This window comes from Falco punctatus (assembly GCF_963210335.1).
Source record: "Falco punctatus genome assembly, chromosome: 9".
NCBI classification, from domain to species: domain Eukaryota; kingdom Metazoa; phylum Chordata; class Aves; order Falconiformes; family Falconidae; genus Falco; species Falco punctatus.
In genome coordinates, this window is record NC_137589.1 from 34032875 (window position 1) to 34045720 (window position 12846).

Genomic DNA, 12846 nt, shown 5'->3' on the forward strand with positions numbered 1-12846 from the left:
AGCTGAATTTGCTTCTAAATGACTGATTCTGCCAGCACTGCCTAAGGAGGGCTGGTGAAACCAATAGTGGGGTTTGATTAGGAGTAGTGTGAAATTGGATAAGAAAGTTGTTTTGCAGAAACCACTGTGCAAATCACGGACAGAGCCTTAGGAGAGGTCCAAGGCACTGCAAAAATCCTTACTGAACTGGACACGCTGGCCTGGGAAGGGACTTTGCACTATAACAAAGTTCCCAGGATGCCTCCAGTCTGAACACAAGGAGCTGCAAGAAGTAGAAATATGTTCTACATAGTAACACAGAGTGATTCTGTCTTCTACACCTAACGAAACATTACCAATACAAAACCAAACGTACCTTAATTGCTGAATCTTGCTGGGAAAGCCAAGAGGAAATTACGTCGTCCCAATAGTTTATGCAACTGTCAAAAAACACAAGAGACGCGCTGTAAGCATGGCGAGTTTCAGGAAAAAGTCCAAAATGTTCTGTTCAAGTCATTTCTTTGAAGTTACCATCAAAAATGAAGCAGCCAAATGAAAAGAATTGCATCAAAGTACCAGTAACAGAAAAGGAAAAATCCAAAGAAACTACACGAGACTTCTGATTCACTGTGCCAGGCCTAGCATATAGCATGTAAGTACTTGAATGTAACAGGATTTATTCCTATCCATGGACTACTCTGTCTATTTATGTTAGGAACTGATCTGTTGCACAATGCATCGAATAACACAGTAATAACAGAGAATAGATCGGTTTACTTGGCACCAGGTTCTGGATAGTAATAATCTGCAAATAACACATGACTCACTGGTAATTCCCCTTCATATGCCAGTTTAAAGGGAACAATATTGAATTAATGAAATTATGCCCATACAGTCACCTATATCCTGTACAGATAACCAGTTTATATAGGTGTTGGCCGCAAGGTGTATTGTCCACTAACCAGGGTCCTAAGCCAAAGATTACTAACCAAAAACAGTTACAAGTGGATGACAGACATGACATAAGTAGAGCAGTATCTTTAGGCCATTACATCTATGAAAAAACAACTGCTATCATGTAAAAGCAGAGCATAATCTGCAAGTGAATTAACAGCTACCTGTTTTACAGGTGGGAGAAAATCAGTTTTTTACAAAAGAAGGTGGCAGGCAATTTGTTTTGGAAAAAAATGATGCTTTCAATGTTAAGATCATAAAACTTAAGCTACTACTGTGGGTTGTCTCCAACAAGAACAGCAGAAGACATGCCACCACATCACAGGAGAATTCCTGGCCTCCTTGACATTCAATCAAGAAATACCTCAGTTCTGAGCCTTGCTCCTGTGTAGGCTTGTAAGAACAACACAGGAGCAGAAATTCAGCACAGGGGAGGCAGGTAGTGGACACAACATGCTTCCAAACACTGCACAGTTAATTACAGCCATGGAATCACACTCAATTGACAGTGTGGGCCAAATAGATGCTGGGGTTTTTCAATTGCTTGTTACTATATTAAAGTTGTGACTCAGAAGTGAGGAACCACAGGAATGACAAGCATTTAAAACTGGAAAGAAATGCACTGGTCTTTTCTGATGCAGATCTACCAGGTGGTAAGGTGGTGAAAATGAAAGGGAATCTTATAGTAGATAAAATATTTTACTTAGTCCATGAACATTATTAAATACCTATTAGACCTGAGTAGCACAGAGTCTTGTGGGGCACAAAACTGATGAAGTCAGGTCCATCGTGCAAGTGGCTCTGAAAAGCAGACTCTCCTAGAGCTGAAGCCCAAGCGAGGAACTCCTCACTGCAGTGCTGATTCACATATCCGCAGGTGGGTGCTTAGCTAATGGTGTACGTACACCCACAGCTGAACACACACGCACGCTGGCAGACATGCACCTCTGTCCTGATCCAGGATAACATCACAGCATCACACACACACTGAGAAAGAGCCCATGGCCCTCCGGGGTAATTTTCTGGCCTGTGCTAAGAGCATATCCCGCCACCCCACCACCCACCACCCCCCCAGCTCTGTCCTAATTTGGCCTCCCATCTTATTTCCTTTTTTTCTCATTCGCTTACCTGCTTGTGTTTCTTTTGCCTTTTTGATGTTTTTCAAAAACAAATGCATGCTATAGAAAAGCTGTGTTAGTGCAATGTTTACCCAGCAAGGTCAGGAAGACGGCAAAAGCTATCTGACATACAAAGATGGGGGAGAAGTGCAAACGAGCAGCTGTGCCAGCTGCTTTCAGAAGCATAGCCAAAGGCAGGGTCAGAGAGACCAGAACAGTATAAATCAGTCAAACTGTCCTATCCTGAACGCTGCAATAAGGCTCAAGGGATACTCATGTAAATCACCAACCTTAAGAGACTAAAATTGTTTTTAAATTTTCCCTCACGTGGTATAAAGAAAAAAGTTTTCACATCAGAAGCAGCTATTTCCTAGTGGGAGGGGTTTTTTGACCACAAGATGTTGCCTTATATCTCCTAAGGGTATCTCTCACTTTAGGGCAGAAATAAGAGCAGGGTGCAGAAGCTGACTGTTCTGCTCCCTACCAGCTGCTAGTTGGCTATTTAGAAACTCATTAACTTCCTCAAAAGACCTTGGCCCTAATAAGTGCCTGGACTGACCAACCTGCCCCTTTCTCCTTCACCTCTGCCCCTTGGAGTCTACCCCAATGATTAGAGGAAACCACGTGCCTTTTGTACGATTTTAAACACGGACTTACTTGAGCCATCAGGATCTGCACAAAACTGTTGAATTCAGTTCTGCCTCAGAGCTTACTGGACCACTCTAGAATTCTCCAGCTTGCTTTGACATCCTAATTCTTCTGTGTACATGTATCATTTAAATCCTTCTTTAAATCAGGCTCTGTAGTTCCCTTTCCGTTGCCTTCCGTACAACAGAATGTGTTTTAACTGCGATTGAAATGTCACCAGCACCATTCAGCCAACTGTAACGTTGATGCCAATCCTGCAGTCTTTTTAACACCATCACAGAGAGGGAAATGAACAAAAAAAAGGAATAATTCTTTCTTCCAAAATTATAATGTATTTAGTATGTAGAGATGTACCCATACGCTCCATAATGGTGACAAAAAGAACTTAACAATTTAATAGAAAACCAAGAAGACTCCTCACTTCAATTTCTATCTAAATGGATGCAGTTAAGAATATTAAGGTCAATAAGTACCTAAACTGGAAGATAAACTGTAGAGAAAATTTCTTAGAAATATCTTTCAAATTCAGCATGTCTATACAAGAAAATAAAGGCTGCTATGCCCTGAAACTGGTCTTCTTGGATGACTGGACATGGGTTCCCCTGCTGCACAGCCACAGGTACACTCATAGTCCAGCTGAAACCATCCTCTTCACAGGTAACTGTGATATTCCTTATTCACCAAAACAAGGGGAAGTGTTGTCCTTGCACATGTGCTATCAAAATAGTCAGTCCAAGGGCTATAAAGTAGTAATATTCCCCTAACACCTCTCTAATTAATATAATTACTGTAAATGACACCTAAAGACTCTTATCTTATTGTGGACATGCACATAGATCTTCCTTTGGCATTACAGGAAGGCAAGCTGAAGCCATAATAAATCATTATCGTAATTATATATTAATAACAACCACCCTAGATATTTTTTTTCCAAAACAATGTTTGACAAACTTCATCACTACAACAACAGAAATCCCAACAGGAGTGAGGATAGTAACCTCCTGAAGAGTATCCTACCTGTAGCAATTAAATGAAATTGTAATCAACAGATTCCTCAGCTCAAAGACGGCCTGGTGAAAATAATAAAATATTTAAAATATTTAAAAAATCCACGATGCCACGATGCCATGACACCCAAGGTGCCATATGCCATGATATCTGAGAGACATGAGGCTACAAGGCCCATTTAAAATAACAGTCAGTAGCATGTTAAAAATGTGCCTGCTCTGCCATCCTTGCCTTGAGTAGTCACTTATTTACCAAGCCTGAGCTGCAGGTGTGGTCAAACCACTGATTAAATATTTCCTGAATTCTACCACTGTTTTTCTTAGGATTCCATATACATGTGTACCCAAACCACACTGGCCTATTTTCTGCTTTCTCACATTCTCATACACAAATTTCCAGTTCTGTATTAACTGTCTTTTGTATTGAAACACAATTTCACTCACACACTCAGGCATTTTCAATTTCTTAAAGACCAGTCTTTAAAAAGAAATATACTGAAAAGGTAGATATTTCCCTCTGCCCTTCCCAAGCAAAAATTTCAATCTATACAATTCTTTAGAAAATTCTGGGGGACAGAACACTTTCCCAAACAAGCAGTGCGTCTAGCTTTGTAAGCACAACTGACCAAATTTCAGAATTTCCATCCTGAAGAACACTGCAAATATTTCCACACTCATTCTCTGCAGAATTCGGGTGAGAAGTTGAAATAATGAACTCTACAGAAATACTGATATATCCTATAGATAGATACAGATATACCCTATAGTGATAGTCTCCTGAGAGAATGGAGCATTATCTTGTTACCAGATCACTTTTAAATAACTTAAGGGCAAGAGATCACCTTCGGAGTGAACGCTGTTTTTCCAAAGGGCCCCCTGTGCCAGTGTTCTCAGGGCACTGAACTTAAATTGCCCTCAGAAACGATGGAGGCTCCCTGTACTTGCAGGATGAAGACTAATCTGAAGAATATGTGGTTAGCTCAACAACCGTGTTGTAAAGAAGTCTCACTGCAGGCAAATAGCTTCACTGGAAAAGGCACTTGGTGAATGACAGACATTTTTTTTAAGAAAAGCTGTTTGGCGTGAAACTCAAAGTGCAATAGATTTCTTTGGAAAATATAGATGGAGAAGCTTCCAGTGCTGAATAACAATGGAAAAAAGGAGCATCAGTTTCACAATCCTGAAAATCACTAGATTTAGACCCCTAAATAACTTCTTTTGAAAAGATTAATTAGCCATCTGAATCACTTAGATCAATTTTTTTAAACAGACTAAGGTCCAAGTCCCCCTAGAGTTAAGATATTTGACCATAAACAGGAAGTTTTGAATAGAATAGCTAGACAATTTTTAAGAAAATAATTTTCAAAATTAAAGCATACTTGCCAAGCAGAAAAAAACTATTACCATCATAAAAGTCATCCACACAAATAAATCACCAGCACGATTGTTCTCAGTGGCCTTTAATCCCAATGGCTCTTTTCCCAGGCCATCTAGGACACATTGTCCAGCATGTTAAATCTAAAAGATAACTATCGTAGATAACACGGCGATATGCAGCATTGAGATATAAATACTGGGGCATGTCCCTGCACAAAAACTGCATTGTCCACTAGTCAGGATGCCCCCAACTTTGGCACAAACAGACAAATAAGAGATAAGAGGACACGAGAAGCTGCCCCTTCTTGCATGATCTGTGCAAAATGAGAGGCAAGGGCAGTCCCGTGGGGGAAGGCTGGGGCAGGTCCCCTTGCACACTGAGCCATGGAAACCTCTCAGAAGAAGGCAGGGCAATGAAATATCAGGATACAGTTTCCCTCTGTCTCCTTTGAGCTTCTGGGGCCTCTGAGCAGCAAACCTCAGGCTGCCCCCAGCCTCCTTACTTCATTTCAAGAGAACATAGTTAGACCGAGACTAAAGGGTCTGGGCTGGCTATAGCTGCGCAGTAAATTCATTTCCTTCTCTTTGGATAGTAATGATTAAAAGAGCTGATAAAGTGCAAAACCATGCATGAATAACCTGGGATCATCGCAACAGCCTGGTGCCAAGGAACCACCACTGATTGCCCAACACCACCTACTGTCCCCCTGCCCACAGAGCCTTTCCTGGCTGATGGCAAGAGGAGCAGAGGCAGAAGACCAAGCAGGAAACCACCACTGAAACCCTGCACAAAGTGAGGGAGTGTTGGAAACGAAGATTTACAAACAGAATTCATACCCAAGCATACTTAAATAGTATTGGTAAAGTCATGAAGGAGACCGTACAAGTATCAGTGTTTGTTGAGCTCAATTAAAGTGGTAACGGAACAGAAGCGTAGTGGGAGAGGAAAGGTTACTGTGTTTTGGTGTGAAGATGAGGTGGTATGAAGATGAGCAGCCAGCCCACAATACCAGAAGATGGCATTACATAGTAACAACTGCAGACAATGTGGTTTTAGTGGCATATCGGACAGACCAGACTGTAAAGGTTGCGACTACAGGATGAAATGAAGATGAGAAAATGGAGAAACAAGCTGGAACAGGGATAAACAATGCTGATAGAAAAGAAGACTTAAAGATTGGAGGTCACTCCACAACCAGGGATCTTGGCTGAGCTGGCCTTTGTTGTCCTAGAGAGGAACATTTTTCAAACTGCTTGTTACTAGCCACAAGATTAAGGCTTGGAACAGAAGTCAAAAATGTCTGGGTGACTGAACTTGTTTCACTCACATCTTCTATTCCTGAGCGATGTAGGCTTTGATCTATTCCATTTTAAATTGCCAGATAATAAATTATCTACCTTATTAGTTAATGGATTTATTCCTAAAGGTTCAAGGAAATTATGTTTGCCTTCATATTGTTCCAGGCTTGCCATATTGAAACAGCAATACTAAATCAGAATTGTTATGGATAATGCAATAATCAGAATGGGCCAATGAAAAGTCCAAGAGATGGGGCAGTACTCAGAGGAGGGTAGGACATCTTCACCAGGTTTCACATGAATGAGTCACTGATTTTCTGTCATGTGTGTCTGTTTATAGTATACCACTAACACCATCTCCTGGCCAGTCGGTGTCTGCAGCACAGTCTTTAAAGGTCTCAGAGCCTAGAATGAAAGGTATTGTAAACAGAAAATATTATCTTTGCCATATCTAATGTACATTCATATTCACTGAATATATCTATGTCAAAATAATGCCACCTCACCCCCCCCAGATTTAGATGTAGGGCGTGGGCATTTCAACTGCACTTTTTTATTTCCAAAGGGTTTCCAGCAGAGCCTATCAGAATACTCTAAAATCAACTTACATTTTCAGATCTATTGATTCGGGTAGACTTTGTTTTGGAGTACATTGAGAAATAGCAAAACATGATGTTAAGGAAAGGCCTGTGAAAACAGATCCTTTCCCAGTGTTTCAAGCTGGGCACTTCAAACCTTATGCACTTTCCTGAAACACTATTAATGTATCTTCACCACCTACCTGCTATCAAAGATTCATGTTCTTTTTACTCTTTTTTAGATCTCAAGACCATACAGACACGCAAAAAATAACTTCAAGTTTATGTGCTTTTGGCACAACCAAGCAGTCAATAGATCAAGGTCTGTCCAGTTAACACACTGAATTTATCCAACTGTTTTCAACCACTTGAAACAAGGCTTTGACATCTTGATCTTTCAAAATCTTAAATATCTGTAGATGTGCAACCTAGCATATTAAGGAGTTACCTTGGAAATTGCTTAGGGATTATTGCTCATATATATCAGTTAGCACAGAGACCTTTCTCTTCAAAATCATTTAAGAACTGACTCACAGCTCAAGGAAGATACCTTCTGAGCTTTGGCTTTAGAGACCATATTTCCAGAAAAATCATCAGAATCAGTAACTTATATTTTTGCCTTTAAATTAATTCAGGAACATAGGGCCAAATTCTAATTTTAGCTAATCTCGGAATAAACAAACAGCAGCAGAGCCTCCTGCATCATTAACAGCATAATGAATCTAGAGTCTTCGGCACAGTCTGTCCTAGAGAAGCGAGTACTTGGAGCTATAGTGGGTTTCTGAAGACAGCAAATCTGCGGATCCCTTGGAAAGTAATCAGATTATTGTACTCCTGGGGGATTTTCATAGAAGAGAACTGCAGTGTCATACTTTCTGGAAAAGGTTGTAGGAAATATTGTATCAATAACGTTGGTATATTATAATTGCAAACATTTTGCAGATGACCACAATGATCTGTTCAGCTAGCCTAGATTGAAACGACTGCTTTCTGCAGAGCGTATACTTCATTCAATTATATTCCTGTGAGCTGCACTAGAAGAAAGTGTCATTTTAAAAGCTAGCAAATATTAGTTATGCTCATCATACAAGATGCCAAATTGATTTTGAGCGAATCAATGCAACACCAGCTACCACCCAGCATAAGAAAAAGCAAAGGTGGCAATTTTCTCAAACTTGGCTATCAAAGGAAGCCTGTGAAACTCTCTGAAGAGCTGTATATGGACAGTAACAGAGCCATCTCTTGCATTTGGTGTTTCTGTGATTCTCCAAGAAATCCTATCTTGAAACAGCCAATTAAAAAAGGAAGATCTGGTTTTTATTTGCAATTGGTTGAGTCATAAAGCAACAAGTATACGAATACCTAACTGAGAGCCTGAAGCCTCTAGACTCAATTGCTCTGCTTCACCCCACTACATCACTGACATATTTACACTGGGGCTCTGGAGCGTAAATCCAAAAATGTAAAATAAAGCAGCAGACCGAGATTTTCAGGCATGAGGGAACAATCAAGTCCTGTGTGATGAAACAAAATTGGAACCCATTACACCTTCCAGATTCTGGAAGTAGATTTTAAAGAATATTTTAATGTTAAATGTTATTTTGAAAGGCATCGTAAAAACTTGCTTTCAAATAAAAGAGGATAAAAAAAAGGATCCTTCTCTTTTGAAATGACAAACATTCCTAGGCACTGCACTTCACTACAGAAGTTTCCAATGACGAGCCTGTAACCTGTAACATGTCTCTGCTACAATAAAACACTGTGACTGGAAAGAACCATCTCAGTGTATATCATCATTAGTGTGTTGGTGCAATTTGAAGAAAACTATATACTTTCACTGATCTGAAATTTGGTCTGTTCTCTATAGGAAGCCTCAGAAAGTGATCTTTTTGGAGGTTGAATGCACTAAAGGCACTTGACAAAGTAGGAAGAAGAGGAAAATCCACGGAGACGCTCAACTGATGATGGATTGTGAATCATCAGGTCATTGTTAATCAGCTGTAAGGCCCAGTGTGAATGGCAAACTGACATGCAGGGGCAGTTTACTACTTTAGGTGGTAAAATAGCCTCTGAGATAAATGGGAGTCCTCTGTTCCAGAAGACATGGCCAGACAGTCCAGGCAATTTTCCTGCAACTTCCCAGAAACCTTTTCTTATTCAAAGGACAGACACATCCAAAGTTTGCTTGGATAGCTTCTCCTCCAAGCTGCTTAATGTTTCAGTGACACCGGGGAGATAAGCGCACCATGGCCAGCTCAAGAGCCCTACACTGGCTTTGCCTTTCCGTGGCTCAGTTCCATTATCTGCAAAACAGAGAGAATGGTACTAAGACTGTGATAAGCATTATTATTGATCACTTTACAAGCACAGCACAAGCTAATTAATACAGTTAAGTTTGATACACGTAGTTCTCAGAGCCACGTAATTCTTTATAACAAACAGATCCCTTTCACAGCAAGAGACTGTCTCCAAGCATGATGCTATCAGACTGCTGAAAAATCACAAACTTAAAAATGGGGACAACGCTAGTATAAAGGATTCAGTGTGTTAAGAAAAAGTAGGTCTAAGAACGAACTACCAGGATTATGTAGCTTGGGAAACAAGAACTGTGATTTTAATCAGCAGCTGCTATTGATAGAAGTGCAGAGGTTTGTGTTTGATTTGAGAGAGCAGCACTACAGATACTGAAAGATTATTTCATATGGAAAATGAACGGATCTTAACTCTTCAAAGGATAGGAATTATGGTGACCATTTCTAGAAGCCGATTTTTACCAGTCCTGCATGTGTGCAATCCTATCTGGATCCCACAAAGCAGGCTTATAATTCAGAGGGCTCAGACCATCGAGTCCTCGAGAAGCTGCAGACAGGCTCTGTAGCTCAGTTTAGGGTAGAGGTGTTGCAGAGGGAGCAGGGATACTCCAGGCTCCCATGGCAATACAGATGGCAAATCTGAGGAAAGGTTTCTAGACTTGGGAATGTGAATGGACGGAGGCACTTCCAAGCTAGGTGGCAATCAAGTCCTTTATTGTAATTCTGTATTCCCACTGCTTCTGAAATTCCCTTGTCAGTTTGCCTCTGCATTTTAATTTCCTTTGTTCTTTCTTACTTAACCATATTTTTAAAGTAAGTGGCATACATCAGTGGTCCATGGAACTGCCACTGAGGGACACCTGAGAAAAATTTGTCTTTAATCTATTTTCAATGCCTCACTGCACTGCAGTCTTTTTTTTTGTCAGCTTTTCTGTAGCAAAGTGTGTAAGCTGGGTGAGCAGCATTATTTATGGCCAACGCATCACGGCCAGGAATCAGGCAGAAGATCAGAGAGCGGCTACAGCCTCTTTCAAAGTTATAGTGACATACCCCAACCCAAGCTGCGAAACATCATATTGGTGCAGCCTTCCCAGCACTAGTGGGATAACATCCAGAAAAGAGAGCATTACTGGAGCAAGAAGAGCCGTGATTACTAGTCAGAGCCAGCTGCCAACCTCAGAAGATTAAACTAACGAATGACACAAAGAGACCATTCTACTTTCTTTCTCACCTTCCCCTTAAAATCCTCCCCCCACCTCCCACACCACACTGCCAAGAGATCAAGACCTGTTGTTGAGATAACAAGAACTAAAAGGCTTACAAGGTGTTATACAGGACAGCATGGTTGAGATCCAAAAAAGCACTTAAGCATCTCAGAAGCCATTTAGGCCACATTCAGGTGACTCCAGAGCAACACAATTCCTCTACAAAACACTTCATCCATGGATTTGGCACAGAGAACACCTACAGTTCTGCTATGGCATGTACCAAGTGGGATGGCAGCGCCGATCACAGCTGAGTCCTGCAGCCACAGCCACACTCTTCAAAGGACAGCTCAAGGAGGCAGACCTGGTGGTCAGAGCCGGATGGGAGACCCAGAGGTAATTCTCCTTGCCTGTAGAGTTCAAAGCTACCTTTCCCCAGAAGCACTCCGACTGCTACCCAGGAGCTAGCCTGGGGCACTCGGGGAATGACTGGAGGGCACTGCGCTGGCTGGGGCAGGCTCAGGATGCATGCCCCAGTGTGTGGGGGTGCACAGGCTTCCAAGGCAAACAAAAAATGAACGTCATGCCAAGCAGGGCAGCGTGCCTGGTTGGTCTCAATTCGTATGCCCACACACAGACATCCAGCGCCATTTCAGATGTCCTTGAGTATCCTGCCTGGCCTCCAGATCCCACTGCAAAAGCACATGAGTCTCCTAGAGATCCTGTGTTACAGATGCAAATATCTTGGCCACGTTACAGTACCTGTTTATGCAATACATGCCTTATTTAGGCAAACGAATCAAGTGCCTGGCAAGTTTGGGCATCTCCAGTGTCAGCCCAAGGACAGCTGTGGTCTCACATGGCCAGTGTAAGTCATCAGTTTTGGTCTCACATGACCTGTTTTACATGTCTCATGCCTTTATTAAATCAAGCCCCAAATCCTTATTCTGCATAACTAGCTAGCTCCAAGACAAACCATAAAAAAATACACCAAATATAACACTTACTCACACAGAGGCTTCAAGGAAACTCACTCAGCTGGAAACCAATGCTTTGTTACAACAGTAGCAAACACCAGGCAGAATTTTGCTAGAGAAGCTTCCAAAGAAGATTACTCTGAATATACTGGTAAAGCTAAACAGCCACAGGATCAGGCATTCAAACAAACATGAAATACGATTATTTACTTCAGCCACAACTCTGTGCTCGGCAAGATCTGCTCTTGTAGATGCCTGTGTGAATGCCTTGGACAGCAGGAATGGCAAGGGAATGGTTCCTCAGCAGAGAGCCTGTGCTCACCCACACCGCAGGAGGGCACGTCCCAACAGCGGCATGTCTTGCCAAGCATATGGCTGCAGGCAGTTGCTGGAAGACTATGATTCAGCGTTGTGTAGTTCCAGAGACAGGCAGGTGATGCATGAGAAAGTTTAGAGCAGAAGACTGTCTCTTCCAGAGGCCCAGACCTCCACCTCTGATTTTTATGTGAATCTCTCTTCCACAAACGTGATTTCCTCTATTTCCCCTGCTTCTGATTTTTTTTGTGAAGTTATTGAAGACTGTCAGCTACCTGAGGACTTAGGGTGCAGGGTGTCTGTGGGTTCCAGGTGCTGTTATGCACCCGCACAGGTCTATCATCTTCTCAGAAGGCTGAAACATCATAGAATAAAATAATGGAACCATTTAGGTTGGAAAATACCTTTAAGACCAAGTCCAATCACAAACCTAACACTGCTAAGTCCACAACTAAACCATGTCCCTAAGCTCCACATCTACACATGTTTTAAATATCTCCAGGGGTGGCGACTCAACCGCATGCTGAAGTGAGTGACCAACCACGTGCCATGAGTAACTAACTATTGGAAAAGTATTCATTCTATAAAAGGCAAAAAATGATGAAATCCATAAGGTATTTACGACTTGAGGCATCGAGTCTACACAGCACAGATGACTGTAGACTTAGGATCCAGGACAAGTTTGACTGTACCAACACCGCGCTGCATTTCCAAGAGGACCCGTTAACTCAGATCAGGCCCACTAGAAACGCAGTTACCATTCTTCCAGTCCCAGCATGGAAACCTCCACACCTGTGGGATGAATACACTCCTTATCTCAGACAAACCCCAATATGCCAGGTTTCAGTGCGTGGTTGGAAACACCATCAGCCATACATTGCAGACTTTAGGTAAGTGTCACCAGATCTCATTCCTCCTGGAATCAGCTAGCTGTCTCCATTGATCCTCATTAACTCGTAAAGTCCTTCCACATACTAAGGGGCTCTTCAGGTTTATTGTTTTATAGCAAACAATGAAAACTGGATGTCACAATATCCCTTGCAGACTCGAACAGCAGAACCTAGTTTTCCTCGTGTA

The 12846-nt window shown here is 41.7% G+C and overlaps 1 protein-coding gene across 1 annotated transcript in view; it reads right to left on the minus strand.

Annotated features, from left to right (window-relative positions):
* The window catches only part of GPAM (glycerol-3-phosphate acyltransferase, mitochondrial), a 91426-nt gene that overhangs the window by 49810 nt on the left and 28770 nt on the right, over positions 1-12846 (minus strand). Inside the window, exon 2 of the mRNA XM_080403289.1 lies at positions 356-419. The gene's annotated coding sequence lies outside the window, so the exon portion shown is untranslated. The remainder of the gene's footprint in view (positions 1-355; positions 420-12846) is intronic.